This window comes from Wyeomyia smithii, chromosome 3 (genome assembly GCF_029784165.1).
Source record: "Wyeomyia smithii strain HCP4-BCI-WySm-NY-G18 chromosome 3, ASM2978416v1, whole genome shotgun sequence".
Lineage (NCBI taxonomy): Eukaryota > Metazoa > Arthropoda > Insecta > Diptera > Culicidae > Wyeomyia > Wyeomyia smithii.
In genome coordinates, this window is record NC_073696.1 from 248,288,808 (window position 1) to 248,305,459 (window position 16,652).

The 16,652-nt window shown below is 37.8% G+C and overlaps 1 protein-coding gene across 2 annotated transcripts in view; it reads left to right on the forward strand.

Annotated features, from left to right (window-relative positions):
* The first annotated feature begins 2,786 nt into the window (after window positions 1–2,786).
* Window positions 2,787–16,652, forward strand: part of LOC129732865 (glycogen synthase kinase-3 beta) — a 45,530-nt gene continuing 31,664 nt past the window's right edge. Inside the window, exon 1 of one of the 2 annotated variants that reach the window (XM_055694219.1) lies at window positions 2,787–3,687. The gene's annotated coding sequence lies outside the window, so the exon portion shown is untranslated. The remainder of the gene's footprint in view (window positions 3,688–16,652) is intronic. The other variant, XM_055694220.1, reaches the window with a different exon arrangement.

The window sequence follows — 16,652 nt, forward strand, 5'->3', positions numbered from 1 at the left end:
TATGCGTTTTGTTTACGCGGCACGTATCCCCCGCGTAGAAAGCGACTTCAGTGTAAATTTATATATTTTGCATGTAAACTTACACAGTTTAAATTTTTGGTATTTTTTTCTTAAAGCTAGTAATAATTACCTTTAACCCTTTAACGGGCCGAGGCTGAAAAAATGTCTTTAAATTTTCTAGTTTGTTTCAGATCACTGATCAAAGCTCGTAATTATCAAGCAGAAAAAAACGAGTTGTTGGTGGCAATATAGTTGCCACTGCCTTACAAAGGGTTAATTTGATCCAAAAATCGATCAACTGGTTCAAAAGTTGAGAATTTTTGTGAATAAAATACATCGAATGAAGCCGTTTTGTTATGGTCGCCCTATTTCGGAACTGGTCACGCAAAGTGATTCAATTGATCTTTGTCGGAAATAATCAAACATGTATTTTTTCGTTGAGTCGTTGGAGCAACCATCTCCGAAATCTCCGAATAGGATAAATTCATGACTTTTGAACCAGTTGATCGATTTTCGGTAAAAAAAATAAAAATGTTTTTTATTTTTGTCATGTTATAAACATTACAAAAATAAAAAACATTTTTATTTAACATTTTTAACATTTTTAATTAAATTTACTCAAATATGAAAAATAACATGTTTTTTAAAAAAAATCAGTATATAGAGTCAATAGCTTTTTTAAAAGTGTTCAGCTGGAATGATCAGAAACCTTTCTAGAGATGAAGGATTTTTGAATTCATGCGTTTTTTACGTGGATTTCGGAGTTTACACGTTTTTTCACGCGTTACGTATACCCCATGCGAAATGATCTAGTGTATTGAATTTTATAATTTCGAAAAATTTGATTCATGATTTAGCAAAATTCAACTGATCAACCTACATTTGTGAAATTCAAAATGATTTACAATGACAGAGTTCATATAATTTACTAATCAATATTTATTAGTTAATAAAGGGTTTTCCAATAAGAGCGGTACAAAAGTAGACTGATAGGGAAACAAACGATGAATTTAATAATCTCAACTCGTTGTTGGATCGTGTATCATTCCATCATGAAATTGCAAACCTTACTGAACAGAAATGTCAAGAAAGCGGAAAAAATATAGCGTCGTTTGCTGTCCCTATCGATCTATTTTCGTAGAAATTTTATTGAAAAACTCTCTCCAACATGGCTGAAAAATTTTTAGCTCACCAATGAAAAAATCATGGTTTTTGTGGAAAAAATTGTTTTATTCTTGTAGTTTTGTGGTTCTGCGGAAAACCAATTCGTAGTGAAATTCCCTAAATTTATTGATCGTTTCACGAACAGAATAAACGAGAGTGTTGTCTTGGTGCAAAAGCACTCTTTTCCCTTTCCGCCGTTTGTCTTAATTTCAACGTCTAATCGATCCAGTAATGTTTAAAAGTCTTGGCTATTGATTGTTGTATCATGGTCAAGGTAGAAGATGAATGTTATGCTTTGCGAATCCCAAAAAACACGCCAACATTTTACTGGCTGTTTGTTACGTTTGGCACTTCAGACGACACTTACCTAGCGAAAGTCACTCTGTCGACTGGACTCAAGAGTGTTGTGGCGGATCCATGTGTCATCCATTGTCACGAATCGTCTTAAAAATTTGCCTGCTGCGCGAAGTTAATGGCAGATTCTCATGGAATGTTTTAAATTATGATCATCTATTAAGAAACGCGGTACCTACAGCTTCTTCATATATAAACATTCATGAATGACATGACCAATTTCTACGATATTACCTAGCTCGCTCGATTTAGTGCGATTCGTGAATTTTTTAGACAGTGGTGCATCGTAATTACTTAATATTTCTGTCAGACGAAAGACTTTCTCATCAGCTTCTATAAATACAATCTAAATAGCAACTCTACCACATCATCACGCTGTGGTCCATTCTGTTTTCGGTGAAATTATTGCATTGCATATTTATCGCTCTGAACATTCTGAATGTACATTTTTTTTTGTTCACACAACATTTATTTGACACGGCACAATACTGATTGGACATTTGTTTTGGCTTAGTTTTGTGGCACATCAAATTATCAAGTTTTTCTGCTTAGTATTCAAGCCGGCAAGATATCACTTGAGCTCATTAAACTCCCATTAGCTTAGCTCCTCTGGAAAGACAAATGCTCGTAATAAAATCATTGGGAAAAATGTGCCCCCCTTTACACTGTGTGCAAGTTTCGCTCGCTCTCAGCAAAACTGCAGCCACAGAAATCGCGACCTGGTTCCCAAAAATTCGCCTATCCTACACGTATTGGTTGGATATCATCAAATTAAAATTCACCTCCCGTCCGGGTATCCGCAAAAGCGTTCGACGGCGCTCCAAAATCCCCCGGCTCGCCAGTTCAGACTTGGCTCGAGCATTGGCGAGTGTTAGCCAGTGTGCTTCTTGTGCTCGCACCCGAGAAAACACTGTGCAAAAGAGCGAAACTTTGTACCCGACCTCCCGACAAACGTGTATAATGAGTAGTGGCCAGCCCATCCATGTGCTAGTTAGGAACACGCCGATGTGGACTTATTTTTCTACATTTTACAGTTGAGATTAGATTTGTGTTCATTCGATATCTGCATCCACCCAAATGGGTTGACAACTATTCCAAGCTGCCTTTCAGCTCGAAACACTGCTAGGTGAATTCAGCCTTAGCGTTTTTGTTGCTTTCCTGAACGACGACGGCGGTGGTGTTGCTGTTTGTTGCTCCAAGAAGAGACGGTCTAGTGTGAACCGTCCCGTCCCGGCTTTAGCTGTTTGCTCGCGCGTTCGTCGCTCGCCACGCTCAGTATCAACGCAGACGCCCGAAGAAGTGGTAGTAGTTTCCATCGTGCGCGCGCTAACCCGTGTGCAGTAAATACTACAGACTTTGGAGTCGCGATTTTTTGTTGAATATTTTTTATTGCCCGTTCTTTCGCCTCGAATTGTTTCTTCTTACTTTTGTTGTTACTGTTATTAATGTTGTTAAAAAAAAGTATAGCTGCTGTAGAGAGGCTCGCCAAAATACCAACTGCAACGGTCTCGAAATTTGACGTACAGAGTGTATATTGGGTATCTACCGAGAAGTTGAAAAGTGCGTGCTAGTTTGGTTCAGCACACGACCGAAACGTGGGGCTTTCGTAACATTCAAGAGGGATCAAGATCCAGAAAGCGGGAACACACGAAGCAAGATTCCATCGCGGGCAGTCAGAGTTGGTTTTGCTTGCTGCAAACGAGTTTCTAGTTTACGCGGCCACTGCTTCCGAGTGAGAGCGACTGAAATTTGCGACGTCAACGACGCGCATCATTCGCATTTCATTGCACACACAAAGTTGCACTCGAGAGCGCCGAAAAAGGAGTATTTACTGCAGAACGTACACACCAATTGCATCGAAAGTTACTTAACTTCGACAGTTTTAGAGGGAAAAAAATAAGCTACAGAAGAGTCGTAACAGTGTTTTTGTATTTGCAGCAATTTTCGAGTTATTAGCTTGAAAACTGCGCCGAAATAGTGTGAGAAAAAAAAAGTGTGCAACGTGAAGAAGAATTAAGTGTTGTGCAAGTTGTACCATCAAACATCGTCACGCGAGCAGCGACATAGTTTTCGGTCCTGTAGTCTGCTACGCTTGAAAGTTGTCTGTCACCGAGGGAGTCATCGAAACACACAAAAAAAAAAGTTGGACCATCGTTACACACGCTCAAAGTACGCTTTTATTTTTGGATATATGTACGACAAACCTACAGCTAGCACCGCCACCCGTAGGATGATGCACGCGATTACCGCCCTGTTTACCGGGTGCACGTCGACCTTAAGCAGGCCAAAGCTGACAGTCGAGATCTTCGCGACCCTTACCGCAGAGTACCCGTACCTATGCACGGTTCAGTATGAAATTTCGCAACGTGAGTGGCCCGCAATGCTGGCGCCTGTAATCATGATAGTAGTTTGTAGTGAATATATCGACTTTTGCAAAGTGGACAGGACGATTGGTTTACTATCTTTTGCGTTATCCTATCTGGAAGCTCCCGAAATTTTATCGTTGAAACTTCGTGTAGATGATTAGATAGCAAAAAGTGTTCGAATGAACTGCTTTATTTTCTGCCCAGCTGAGTCATGGTTTGCCGCTTCTTTTGCGCACTTTAGTTCAAACTTGAATATGACAAAAGCGTTAAATTTGTTCTGGTCAAGTTAACGAAGTGAACATGATATTCATTCGCTAGGTTTATATCATATTGTTCCATATGTTTTTATTTCGAATTGTTTTTTTGGTGACAGTTGAAGTTGATAATTGAGTGTTTCATATCAGCTACTGAAATACAAAATTTGGTTATACTGGAAATTTCTACCTCAATCAGGAAAACGTAATAAAATACACCCCTGATTTTGATAGATACAACAGATAGTCTATTGACGTCTCACTTCATTCAATTATACCTGCAGACGCACTTCACAATGGAAGAACCTAAAGCTTTTAGCCGCTTTGTTGTTGAAGACAAAGGTTCACATTTTGATAATTTTTATTGATGCAATTTGTCATTTTGTGTTTCACATACTATTTAAAAACTCATAACTGTTACTCTAAGGTTTCTAAACAAGTACCAAGAAAATTTTCGTTTTCAACAAAGATGTTATTTCAAAACTACCACTTTTATGAATATTTTGAGTGGCTAAACTGAATCATGCATGCAACTCAGTTGTTCATCAAACTTAAAAAATCATTACGTTATTCATTTCATCTCCTTATCTTGGTCTATTACGTAGCCGGTCGTTTTATAACAGGATCCAAAATTTCCCTCCCAGATCATGAAAACAATATAAAACTAAATTTAACGAAAATATCCATTAGCGAGTATAAGAATGCATATACAGTCAGGTATTTTTTTTACGCGGGGGATACACACCACGTTCAAATCGCCATAATTAAAAAATTCGCGTAAAAAAACCGCGTTGCTTCAAAAATCCGCGTTAAGTAAAACACCAAGAAAGGCTTTAGAAAAAAAAAACCCGAGACGCTCTACGACCAGTATTTAGGATTGTACTCTTTGACGGTCATTTCGGATCTTCCAGAGGGCGGAGTTTTTTTTTTTTTTTTTTTTTTTGATTAAGTCTTTTACTCTATAATAATAATATATAATAATATTTTTGGTTCCCATCCCGCGTTAATTCGAAAATCCGCGAACAATTTGTTGAATTGGCACGGTATCGTGTAAAAAACGCGGTAATTCAAAAATCGTGAAAAATCCGCTTAAAAACCTTACTGTAAATCGAACTAAGCATTAAAAATCCCCTTTTTTCCACTTAAAGTGTCAGAATGAAATGAACGATTCAGTAGGTTATTGAATTATGGAAAACGAAATCACTCGATAAGTTTCCACTGGCTGAAAACTGTTATTACATGATACGGAGATTTTGCCTGTTCTGTGAAATTTTCACCTTACTTGAGCTTGAACGACTACGCATTGCGTAGTTGCTCGTCCGTGATGGATCTGAGCTAGCGAAGTTGCATAAAGAACGATCGTAAGATGGCTAATTTGAAATGTATTCACCATCATCAATGTACAACAAATCAGTTGCTTCCGCTTTGTATAGATCGATAACGGCGCCGGCTACGTCCTTACGGTCCGTTAGAGAAGGAAACAAGAAAGTTTTACATCCGTTGTTGCCAGAGACCGAGTTTACCTCTGCATCTCTAACGACTGTTACGGAAAGGAAGCTTACTTTGTCACCTTGGACAGGATTGATTTTTGTACGTTTGCTTTTTACATATCTATATATAGTTCTACTGCTCTTCTTTACCGGGCCTCGTCAGGCACCCTGCCAAGTATTAGCAATTATAACTGCCTGGAGAGCTGTTCATTAAACTGTGTGTGTGTTTTTTTTCTGTAATTTAGCGTGAGGGAAAGGTCCAATAGAGGATGAGAGAGATCCTGAAAATAAATCCATGCGTTAGATCAGGGGTTTCCAGACTTTTTGCCTGGTGGACTTTCTCAGGTCAAAACATTTGGCGAAGCACCTGCTTTCCTTAATCTATGGGAAAAATTTGAAAACTTTACACTACCTTGTCGTTGATTATTGTCATCGTACTCATTAAAATGAGTAGCAAATATCTACTCTTTGATCTTTTTCGGTTTTATTTTGCAAATATCATAGATACGACTTATTCAATTGAACTAGTAAGCCTTCTTAAGTTATAAAATTTGATTCTATTTGTGACAGTTGTGGTCGGGGTCGATACTTAGTTTTTGTTTCTAGGTGTATTGAAAATCCGGACTCGCACATGTATGTGGTTGAAAATAGTAAGAGAATAAGCTTTATTTTATCAGACAACATTTTAAATTCATTTTTCATCTGACACCAAAATTCCTCCAGCAATTTTTGGATTCGAATTTCTCCTTCACGGTCGTATCTTATGTCAAATCAATCAGGCATTCGTCTGATATCAATGATTCTGGCTTTGCTGAAAAGGGTGTTCCACTCATGATGATCAAGGAATGATCCTCCGATTCTCTGTGGAACTCATCGGTTGAGTATATGAAATTATTCAGCAGGAAGGTTTTTTGTCGTTATAGCTGACTGCAAATGCTTGTTTCCTGGAATTTATTAAATGATATCTTCGATGCAATTTTCTGTTTGGATGTTTTTCAAATTTGGAAAGCCGCCAGGGTTTCGTTTTTTACCAAATCTGCAGAGAAAAATTTTTTTTTGCTTTCAAGGCCGTAAATTTGTTATTTGTATTGAAGATTGTTACCATCTTGACTTGCGTTGAAAGGCTCAGAATAATATGAGCCTAATAGGCTAACCTGGTAAGCCACTGGTCATCATGGAATATACTCCCCAATGCAACATTATTGTCGCTCGATCACATTCTTGCCTCAGATCTCAATTCAAATAAGCGGAACAACGTCTTTCCACGAGACAATCAGTATACTTCGGTATGGATCAGTAACGTAGACTACCCATCTTTTCACACAACGCTTCGAATAATCTTGAATTTTTAGGTCGAGCCTTAATGGAGTTGATTACACTTACACTTTTCTGCAAGACTTCTTCCAACGATAATGACATTCTTCATACCGAATGCATGACGACGAAGAATTTTGTGACTGCTATCTTAATTTTTTGTCTTTTCCTCAATTCTTGCCACCACAACAGAAATATTTTCTACCATAGCTAAACCCAATTTTCCAATGGAATATGGCAGAGATTGGTAGTGGTTCACAAAGGAACAAATCTTTTTGGAATCTTTCAGAAAATTGATAGCTCATAAACACCATCACAACCATGTGGATTCATCAATCTACTAAATTTTCAATCGAGAAATCAAAGTTTAGATATCTTTAGCCATGTCAAAAATACGCCGAAAGATCGTGTTGTTTGGCATGGGTATCTAATCTAACAATTCAATAATACAAAATAATACAGTAACATTTTCCGCAAAATAAAAATTTTTCAGGCACAAATTCCTACATGATCATCAAACACAGAAAAATCTCATAAACGCATCGAAACAATGTATGGTGAAAAATCAAAGAGAATCTGCTCAAAGATTCTCGGTTACAAGCACAAAATAGAATCATGAATGTTTTTTTCGGGAGGAATATTAATGTCAACGCGAAACGTTATTCTTAATACTTTGTACTTCTCATCTTCTAATCGAATGGAACGATTCGCATGCTTTCACCCTTGTAAAGATGCAAACTAAGTTTAGTAAATCCTACAAAATAGCTTCGCGTCTCGAAGTACGCATCTCGAATAGTAATTGTTGGGTAAATGTGAACCAACAAAAAATTCCAAGAACGAGGAAGATGAAATTCAATTCAGTAAAAAAAACAATGAGCGAAACGTTGTTTCAATAACGATTATCATTGTTATAGTACACCACGTGGCTCGAATTTATTCTTCTGACTGTACAACTCTAGAGGAAAAGTTATTTCTTTCGAACTCTGCTGTCGTTGCACAAACTTTGGTCACCACTTCGCGCTTTCTTTCCCACTGTTCCGGAATCCAGTCGGTTTGTGCTGCGCGGGACAGTCGCGAATGCAGCAAAACGAAATGTCAATGGAAAATTTTGTAACCGCAGTGGACGACGCGACGATGATGGTAGGAGCGGTAGCGGCAGCAACAACAACGGTGAATCGCAACCAGCGTTGCCAGGTCATTTTTTCAAAAATCTGGAAAAGGCAGAATAAAAATCTGAAAAAAATCTGGCAGTCATTTCGTGGGGTGAAAGGTTAATTTTTTGAATAAAAGTTTTGGGGTACGCAAAATTTGAGGTGACAAAATTGCAAAATTTCGCGCCAAAATTGAAGTGATGACCTTTTTGCGGAACAGAGAAAATAAAATCTGGATAAAATCTAGATCATCCATGAAAAATCTGGATAATTGGACATCAAAGCTGTCTACCTGGATACATGTTCAAAAATCTTGATAATCCAACTAAATCTGGATACCTGGCAACGCTGATCGCAACAGACCCGACGAATCGAGATAGCAGCATTAGGTTCCGATAAGCGAGAGTGATTATCATTTTCCTTCCTCCCGATGCCTTGCTGCTGCGCAACGCAGCAGGATGGATAAACCTGCCCCTGCCAGCGTACGTGCCATCGTTCGTCATTTCTGCCCACAAGAGAAACCGACTTTGTGTGTGCGATCAGTTGAATGTGTATGGGTGATGTGAAGTAACGAAACTGTCACGATGCGTATGTTTACATACTGTTTTATTGCTGTTTTTTCGCGAATATATACAACCATGTGCGCGCCGTCCCAACAAATATTGCCAACAACAAAAAAGCAGAACTAAATAAATAAGTAAACAGGCGTTTTAGCTGCGGCATGACGTAAAAATGCCGCCCAAGTAGCTTTTACTATGCTATAACGGTATTGCTTACAAAGTCGTTCTGATAATAGCTTTTTATGATTTCTGTGAATATCATATAGCTACACGTGGTTGATTGCGTAGAGCAATTAAAATTGCATCAGATCTTGTGCCGTAACCAACATTAGTTTTTTGCCAAGTGTGTAAGGTTTAAAAATACTTTTTAAACCTTCATCATGCCGAGGAAATGCTGCGTGGTTTTGGCCAAATCATCATGAGTGCGATACATTGAATCTATGATGTAGAGTAATGTGGGGCAAAAGTGTGAATTTATATAATTGTTTTCGCGATATGACTATTTAAAAAAAAATAACGTCAGAACGTAATGTCAGAGTTTTGCGATTTATTTGAACCTTGAAAAATACATTTAATTTGTAAGTTCGCAAAATCTCTGGTGTCGGCATGTATGAAAAGCTGAAGAATGTGTCAAATTTATAAAGTGTTAGACCACCTCATGATCCACACTACTCTAATTTTATATACTATTATTCAAAAAGTTATTCTAATCACGAATGATTCATTTAATGGCTGAATCATCATGGACTTTTTGGGAAAACTGAAACCGATATTTATTCGATTTTCGCTAGTCGAAAACATTGCACATGTTACGGCCAAGGTTTTCGACGAACAGACAAGTGTACAACAAACAGACAATCGAGATCTCGTCTCGAATGCGTGGTTCTCGATGCCTGTATATGTGACCTGCATCACGCACCGCCAACAGAAACACGTGTCTGTCTGTGCAGTCTGCGCGCCTTCAGACAACCTTCGCTATTGCACCGAGTGACGTAGTCAAGGGGGTTCTCTTAACTACACGAACACCGGCACACGAACTACGATCGTATCGCGATCGATACTATACCTCCACTGGAATGTCACTAACCTAACAACTTTATAGCGGTGAGTTTCGCTGACTATTTGCTCCCTTGCTGACGATCTCATCTTTCAACGCAAAGTTAAACTGGCGAGTGTAATAGCACATTTATGGCAATTGCAGGGCAGTCTCGGTTAATCCTAAAACCAATTCCACACAAGCCGGTCGCTGGTCAGATTTCCACTGCCGTAAAACGTAAAATTAGTCTTCCATTGAGAGGCGCGCTGCTCATAAAGCCAATCTTCGATGCTAAAAATAGATTGGCAGAAAAGACGACGACGAATGAATGCGCGAGACGGCGAAAGAAATGAATTGGAGACACACCATTATATGCGCCTCATGTGGCAGCATAATATCCAAACACTCGACAGAGTGTGAGCATTAAAAGTGTAGGGGGGCAATTTCTAACGCCCCAGCCCAGCGACTGTGTCGCGCGAAGTGCGGTGAACTTTTTGGTTTCCGCTGAATCCAATGGTTTCGCCATAGCCGGCTGATTTAGAGAGGATTATGGATGCTTTTGGCAGAGTAGGTAAAATATGTTCAGACCTAGATTGACACCCCTCCACCACCCCATACTTCCCGCGAGAATGTAGTTCGAGTTCCACTCATCAATTAGTACAGATTTCTCGGCCAAAGTGAAACCACTTCCGGACTGCGTTTCTCTTCCACTGCAACGCTGACCGAATTGTGTAATTTGCTATTCACCGCGAAAAATAACGCAATAATAGCCGAAAGTTCGCTTTCCACAGATGCGGGAAAGTGGCTACATCACAACCGATGATCGATGTACTGATGCTGTGATTTTCATGTTGCAATGCATTTCCATTGTGGGTAGTTTAATGATTGATGTTACTCGAAGCTGGACCGCTGTTCTCCAGCAAAAAGCTAATCCGTATAAGCTTTAAAAATCCATACTAATAATAGTAGTAATAACGCGAAATTTTAGCCTCTTTGCAATTGACTTAGAATATTCGCATTGCACATTTATGTTTCGTTAATTACTTCAAATCTTCCAGAAAGGTTCAAATTTGAATTATCATTGCCGTTGGAAAACCCATCCCCCATCTCTATTAAAACCCTAATTATTACAACTATGTCCTCTCTTTTAACGATTGTTGAACAGACTAAATAAAATTATAATAATCTCTTCAACTAAAGCGGGTTAATTGCGTCTTTATTTCGAATAATTACAAGTGCGCAAGAGACCATATCAAAAGCCGACATCTAATTTTAATTATATCTCTAATGCGGTTTTTGACAATGAAAAGCCCGATATGAATTGAATGCGATGTCAAACTGCGTGTTAAACAAACCGAATGGCTTTCCCAGTTTTGGTGAAAGTGCTATAATTTCTAAAGCGTTGTTGTTGATAAACGAGAGAACCACACAATGTCAGTCACATTTAGTGTTAATTTAGTTTAGTGATAAACTTGGCTGTGCATCAGCCATAAAAGTGTAGATAAACTTTCCTCGTTTCTGTATGTCACATCGCACCGCACCGATGGACAGTGAATTATTTAGCCTAATTTTAACCACTCATTCGATTATGTGATAAGAACAGTGAATCGAAGCGCATTATGCTCGGCTTCACTGTTCGACTTTCTGATAAAAGTATCATTATTATCAGAATAGTCTAGTAGTGTTTGGGGGTATTTTCATTGCGTTCTGTATGATACTAACATTATTGAGTGACCCAATAATTGAGAACAAAATTGCTTTTGTTTAAATAAATACATTTCTGCGTGAAAACACTCTTGACATTATCTTTGAATCTTTGTGCTTATAATATTTGCAAGCAAACACACTAAACTTCGGAACAGTCGCTATTTTTATTAGGACGATTCGGATAGCCTACAAAAACGAGGTAAATTGCGATCAATTTACAAGATCCTGCTAATTATTGCTTTTTGACGTCACCGACGGGGCGGCAAACCAGTGACGGTAAGCTGACAGAGAAATTATTATTAGCTCGTTTGAATTTAAGTGCCGGATGAGTCAGTAGTTGTTTTGAATCGTTGGTATTACTTAGGGTTCGATACAACGCAATACGTTGTTTGTCATCCAGTTCGGCGCAGCACAAAAATGACAAAGAATTTTTTTTTTATTTCATTCTTAAAATAGTTTATCTTAAAAAGAAGTTTTTATTCGAGGTGGTTAACAAACAATGTTCATGCTTTAACAGTTACATAGAGTCTGTCGAATAACAGAAAGCCCCAGTTGCGTCATACAATGGCGTGTTTCGATACTGTAGGATTACCATCGCAAATTATCTAAATTGGAGACTGAGACCTTTAGATTAAAAGAAAACACCGCGTTTACCAAATACTGTTGAACTCGTGGTGCTATAAAATTTGTTTTAAGCAGTGAGCAAATCACCCGTTAATACGCTTTGCTCAGCACGAATGGATGCCAAACAATTCATGTTAAAAAATCGGTTTCTCACTCAACTGTTAATTATTCTTCCAAACAGCCGATCATTATCGGCTAGATGCTTCAACAGACTTCTAGACGGGCACAATTGCATTCTCTACTGTTTAATAATGAAACAAATTAATTTGAGGAAATACTGTCAGAGTCAGTTGAGAAACAATAATGCTCAAGGTTATTTTTCTCAATACTGAGTGGCAGTGTTCTATCATTGGAACTCCCATAGATTAAATATTCCGAAAAAAAATGTATATGGAAACATCAAAACTACGGTAGCTTTTTTAGAGACTTAAATAAGATTTTCCGTAAGCCAACGTAGAAACGGCGAACTTGGCGAGCACTTATTGTGCGGCACTTTGACGCACTTATGCATACACTAGTAGCTCCAAAATTCACAGGAATGGTTGAAAAGCTTTAATCCTTATAGGGCTACTATTTTCAGCTTTAGGGCAACATTTTTTATCGATTTTGTCGACCAGTGTAATTTAGAGCAATCCATTGCTCCAAACAATAAAATTTGTCATTACGAACGTTTAAAACCGTTTTTTTTTTGAATGGTTTTGATCCACTCGATGTTTTGAATTCACATGCAAAAAATGCCGAAGTAATCTTAGAACGATAATAAAGCACATCGAGACAATTCTACAAAAACAAGTTTAGCAGAGATTTAATTAAAAAAGTACACGAAAGTCGCTTGTTATGTAGGAGCGTGGCGTCCTTCGTAGGACTCCACCAGGAATTGTGATCTTTTCGGAAGAACATGCGACGAAGTCGTGTACGCACGGTCATTCAACCGTGCGGAATGATTGATATGACAAGATTGATTTTATTACGCTAGCCCTAATTTGTATCTCTTTTATGTCTAAATCATTCTAGAGAAAACTGTATATTAGAGGAAAGACAAGCCACTCACCGTCAAGGCAACTGTCAACACAATAAAACGAGCTGTATGATATCGCACTGCCGTTATTCGTTTTGGTGTGACAGTTGCCTTAACAGTGAGTGCCCTGTCATTTCTCCAATATACAATTTTCTTTGAGTCTTTCTATGATCATTTCATTCTACATGAGCAAAAGCTCTAGTGACTAGGAGAGCTAAGAGCGGCCAATAATTATGCTCTCGAGCTCTGAACTGACCTTGGTGACTCGCGACACCGCTGAGTGCCGCACGCGATGGCGCTGACTGACCTACCTTTTATTGTTTGTTAACATGCACAAGATATACACATAGCAGAAGGCTGTAATAATTTAAGTAATTGAATGCCCCGGTAGAAGATCACTTTTTTTTTCTATTAATCGTTTCGATTATTGTTAACGATAGACTTATTGGGTAATGCAGCAGGAACGGAGTTACCGTTACATCCGACCCCACTTCGATATGATGTGAAGAGAAAGACTTACGGTGAAATCCTGGGAAAACCTGGAAAATCAGGGAATGTCAAAAAATTTGATTTTTGATCAGGGAATATCAAGGAAAATTGAAAAATAATCAGGGAAAAACTTTTGAACGAGACGCGATTCGTTTTTAAACGGCTTTTTAGCGTTCGAACGGATGTCCTCTAAGCTGAAAGTACAAAGCCAGCAGAACAAAGAGTTAATAACATGAAAATTTAGTGCTCATTCGATGCTCATTCAATGCCATATCGCCGAATCTAATGCTCCATCATTTCTTTGAGAAATGCTCTTGTTTGCTAGCTTAAGAAATTAGCTAGTAGTAAATATATATATTTTTAAACATTCTTCTGCTAGCATAAGCAAAAAGTAAGCAGAGCAATGGCCAAAAACAGCACTTTTTAATAAGAAATTGTTGTAGAATGGTCATAATAATTGAATGCTCATTTAATGCTCTTGAAAAAACCTAATATTTATGATAATTTTATTGATTTTTTTCTGAATTTTTCAAAAACTAAATTTTTCAAACATTTTTCTCTGAAAACAATCAGAATCCTTATTGATACGATTAGATACCAATTAAATGCTTCCATATGCGAGCAGTTTCAATAAATTAATTAATCACGTGCCTCTGGATTCGCCTTCCTTGTATTCGTCTTCGTTGTCGTCAATATTTTTCGCCTAGATCAAATCATCCTTCTCTTGAGTTCACCTAACCTCTTCCGGCCGTCGACAGCCGACCGTCCAACTTTTCCGCAATGGATTTCTCCTTCTTTGTGGATCACCGGTCTGCTAAGGTCTAACCCCCTCTGCATCCTTCTCGTCAGCTTCATCCTAATCGCCTCGTTGTCTAGTTTGACGTGGCGCGTGAGTTTAGAAATCCACATTAACTCTGAAACTGTTTCAAACTGCTCGTCGTTGTTTTTTTTGTTTTTCTTATTTAATAAAAGAATATTGACGAAGCGGGGGCCTAGTGTGGTTGGTAACGTCTCCGCCAACCACGCTCGACGCCTGGGTTCGAATCCCACCGCCGACATAGGTGTCGATGGTTGTGAGGTGGCGTGATCCACTCACAACCAACCCAAACTGGTCTAGATTCAATCCTAGCCGACACCGGGAGATTTTCTGAGGCGAAAAATCTCTGGGATCACGCCTTCCATCGCATGAGGAAGTAAAGCCGTTGGCGCCGGTCCGTTAATAAACGGGTCGTGAGTTAGGGACCTGGGTGTGGAGTCGCCTCCCTGGGCGTTGGTAATTGGCCACAACAGTGGCGGAAATAGACCGACGGAAAATAAGCGAGAATAAAAAAAAAAAAAAAAAAAGAATATTGAAACTCAAATTTTGATGTTTGTTATAAATCGTTATGTTAACCATTCATAGATAATTTATGAAGAAAAAAATTGCATTTTCGATTATTCAAAAGTCAGCAATCAATTAAATAAATGCATGAATAAAAAAACGTAAGTCTCGTAATACTCGATCAAAAAAAAAAATCTTTAACGCTGAAAAGATAATCATATCGACTTTCAAATTAATGAAAAAGCAACTTTTTCTTTATAAATTATCGACGAATAGTCATTACGGTGTTAAAACATCGATGAATAACAAAAATCAGAATTTAGGATTTAGAATTTCATTTTTGATTAGGATCGAGAAAAAACTGACGCACTGTTAGAAGAAAAGAGCACAATAATGCTGAAAACGAGGAGTCAAATTTACGCAGACTATCGTTCCAGGGTAAAAAAGCATAAATTTTTTAGTTTTCATATATTTGTTTGAAATTATTTGTACTAAAATGATACCATCAAAAAATGTAAATTGGTGGTTTAATAGACAGAAATATATTTTCGAAAACTGAACAAAAACCAAGTAAGATTTTGAAGTGGATACTCACTCCCACTCTCCCCCTAAACTCTTACGAAATTTGCGGATGACTCCTTGATCGTTTTTCATTTTTTCAGCTGGCTAAATCTGTAATTTAATACTACAAAACTTATTTTGAATGCAAGATGATTTGCAGGATGATAAAATCAAATCCAACACCAGTTATAAACACAATGCACCGTTTATAAGCAATTCAATTTTTAATTTACTCGTTTACTCGCCTGCTTTTAAAGTATTTTTATTGTATTTACGTCAATTTTGGATTTGCCTGGTTTAGACTTACTTTTTCTTGCAAAAATCTAGATCTTTCGTACTAGATGAAAATGATAAAATAATTTTTTTACAGAAGTTTTGGTAAGACATTACAACTTAAGAATATCTCACACTATGATAACCATTCTGCAGTACGACAAATATGGGTCCATCGTTCAAGTGGGATTATACAACGTAATTTGTTTTTGTAGTTTTAGAATAACTGTAGGTGTATTGTTTTAACATTTTTAAAATACGTATTAAATCCTTAAAGCTAGGTGCGCAACTACGTTCTCCCTGTTTTTTTTTTTTTATTTAAATTGCAACTTCATTTAGAAAAAATAGTTACCTATACATCATTCAAAGTATTGCTTATCGCTAGCTACAACTTTGTCCCATGTTCCAAGCAGAGCACGAATACCATTATGAAAAAAGTGATCGTCTCTCATTGCTATTCATGAATCAAACTTCTGGCCTTTCTTTACGCGAACAATCATCAACATCCTCAAAGCGTCGGAACCAATCTCTAGAGTTTTGCCTAGAGCAGCATTTCCGTTTTGTAACTCTCGATGCGCTTTAGCCATCGTTTTGTTCACAGGAAATGAGAAAAGTAACACTTTCCGCAAAAAAAGGATTAGTTGGCACAAAACCGAACATTTTCGCACATCTAGCAGTATATGATGATGGCATGATGGCACTATGAAATCGCTAACGTTTCAAAGCGGTGTGTTCCATATGTCTCAGCTTGGCTCATCACGTTTCAAATATGTCAAAATCGACCAGCACTTATCGCTAACGTCATCTATTGTGAAATGGCTAGAACATAGTTTCGCACCTGATGTAATAAAATGAAGAATAAAAAATAGGAGATAAATTTAAATAGGAATAAATTTTGAGATGTAATGAGATTCACGTTTTTTATCGTAAATCTTAACCTATGTTTTTCTGGTTGTGCTATGTAACAATT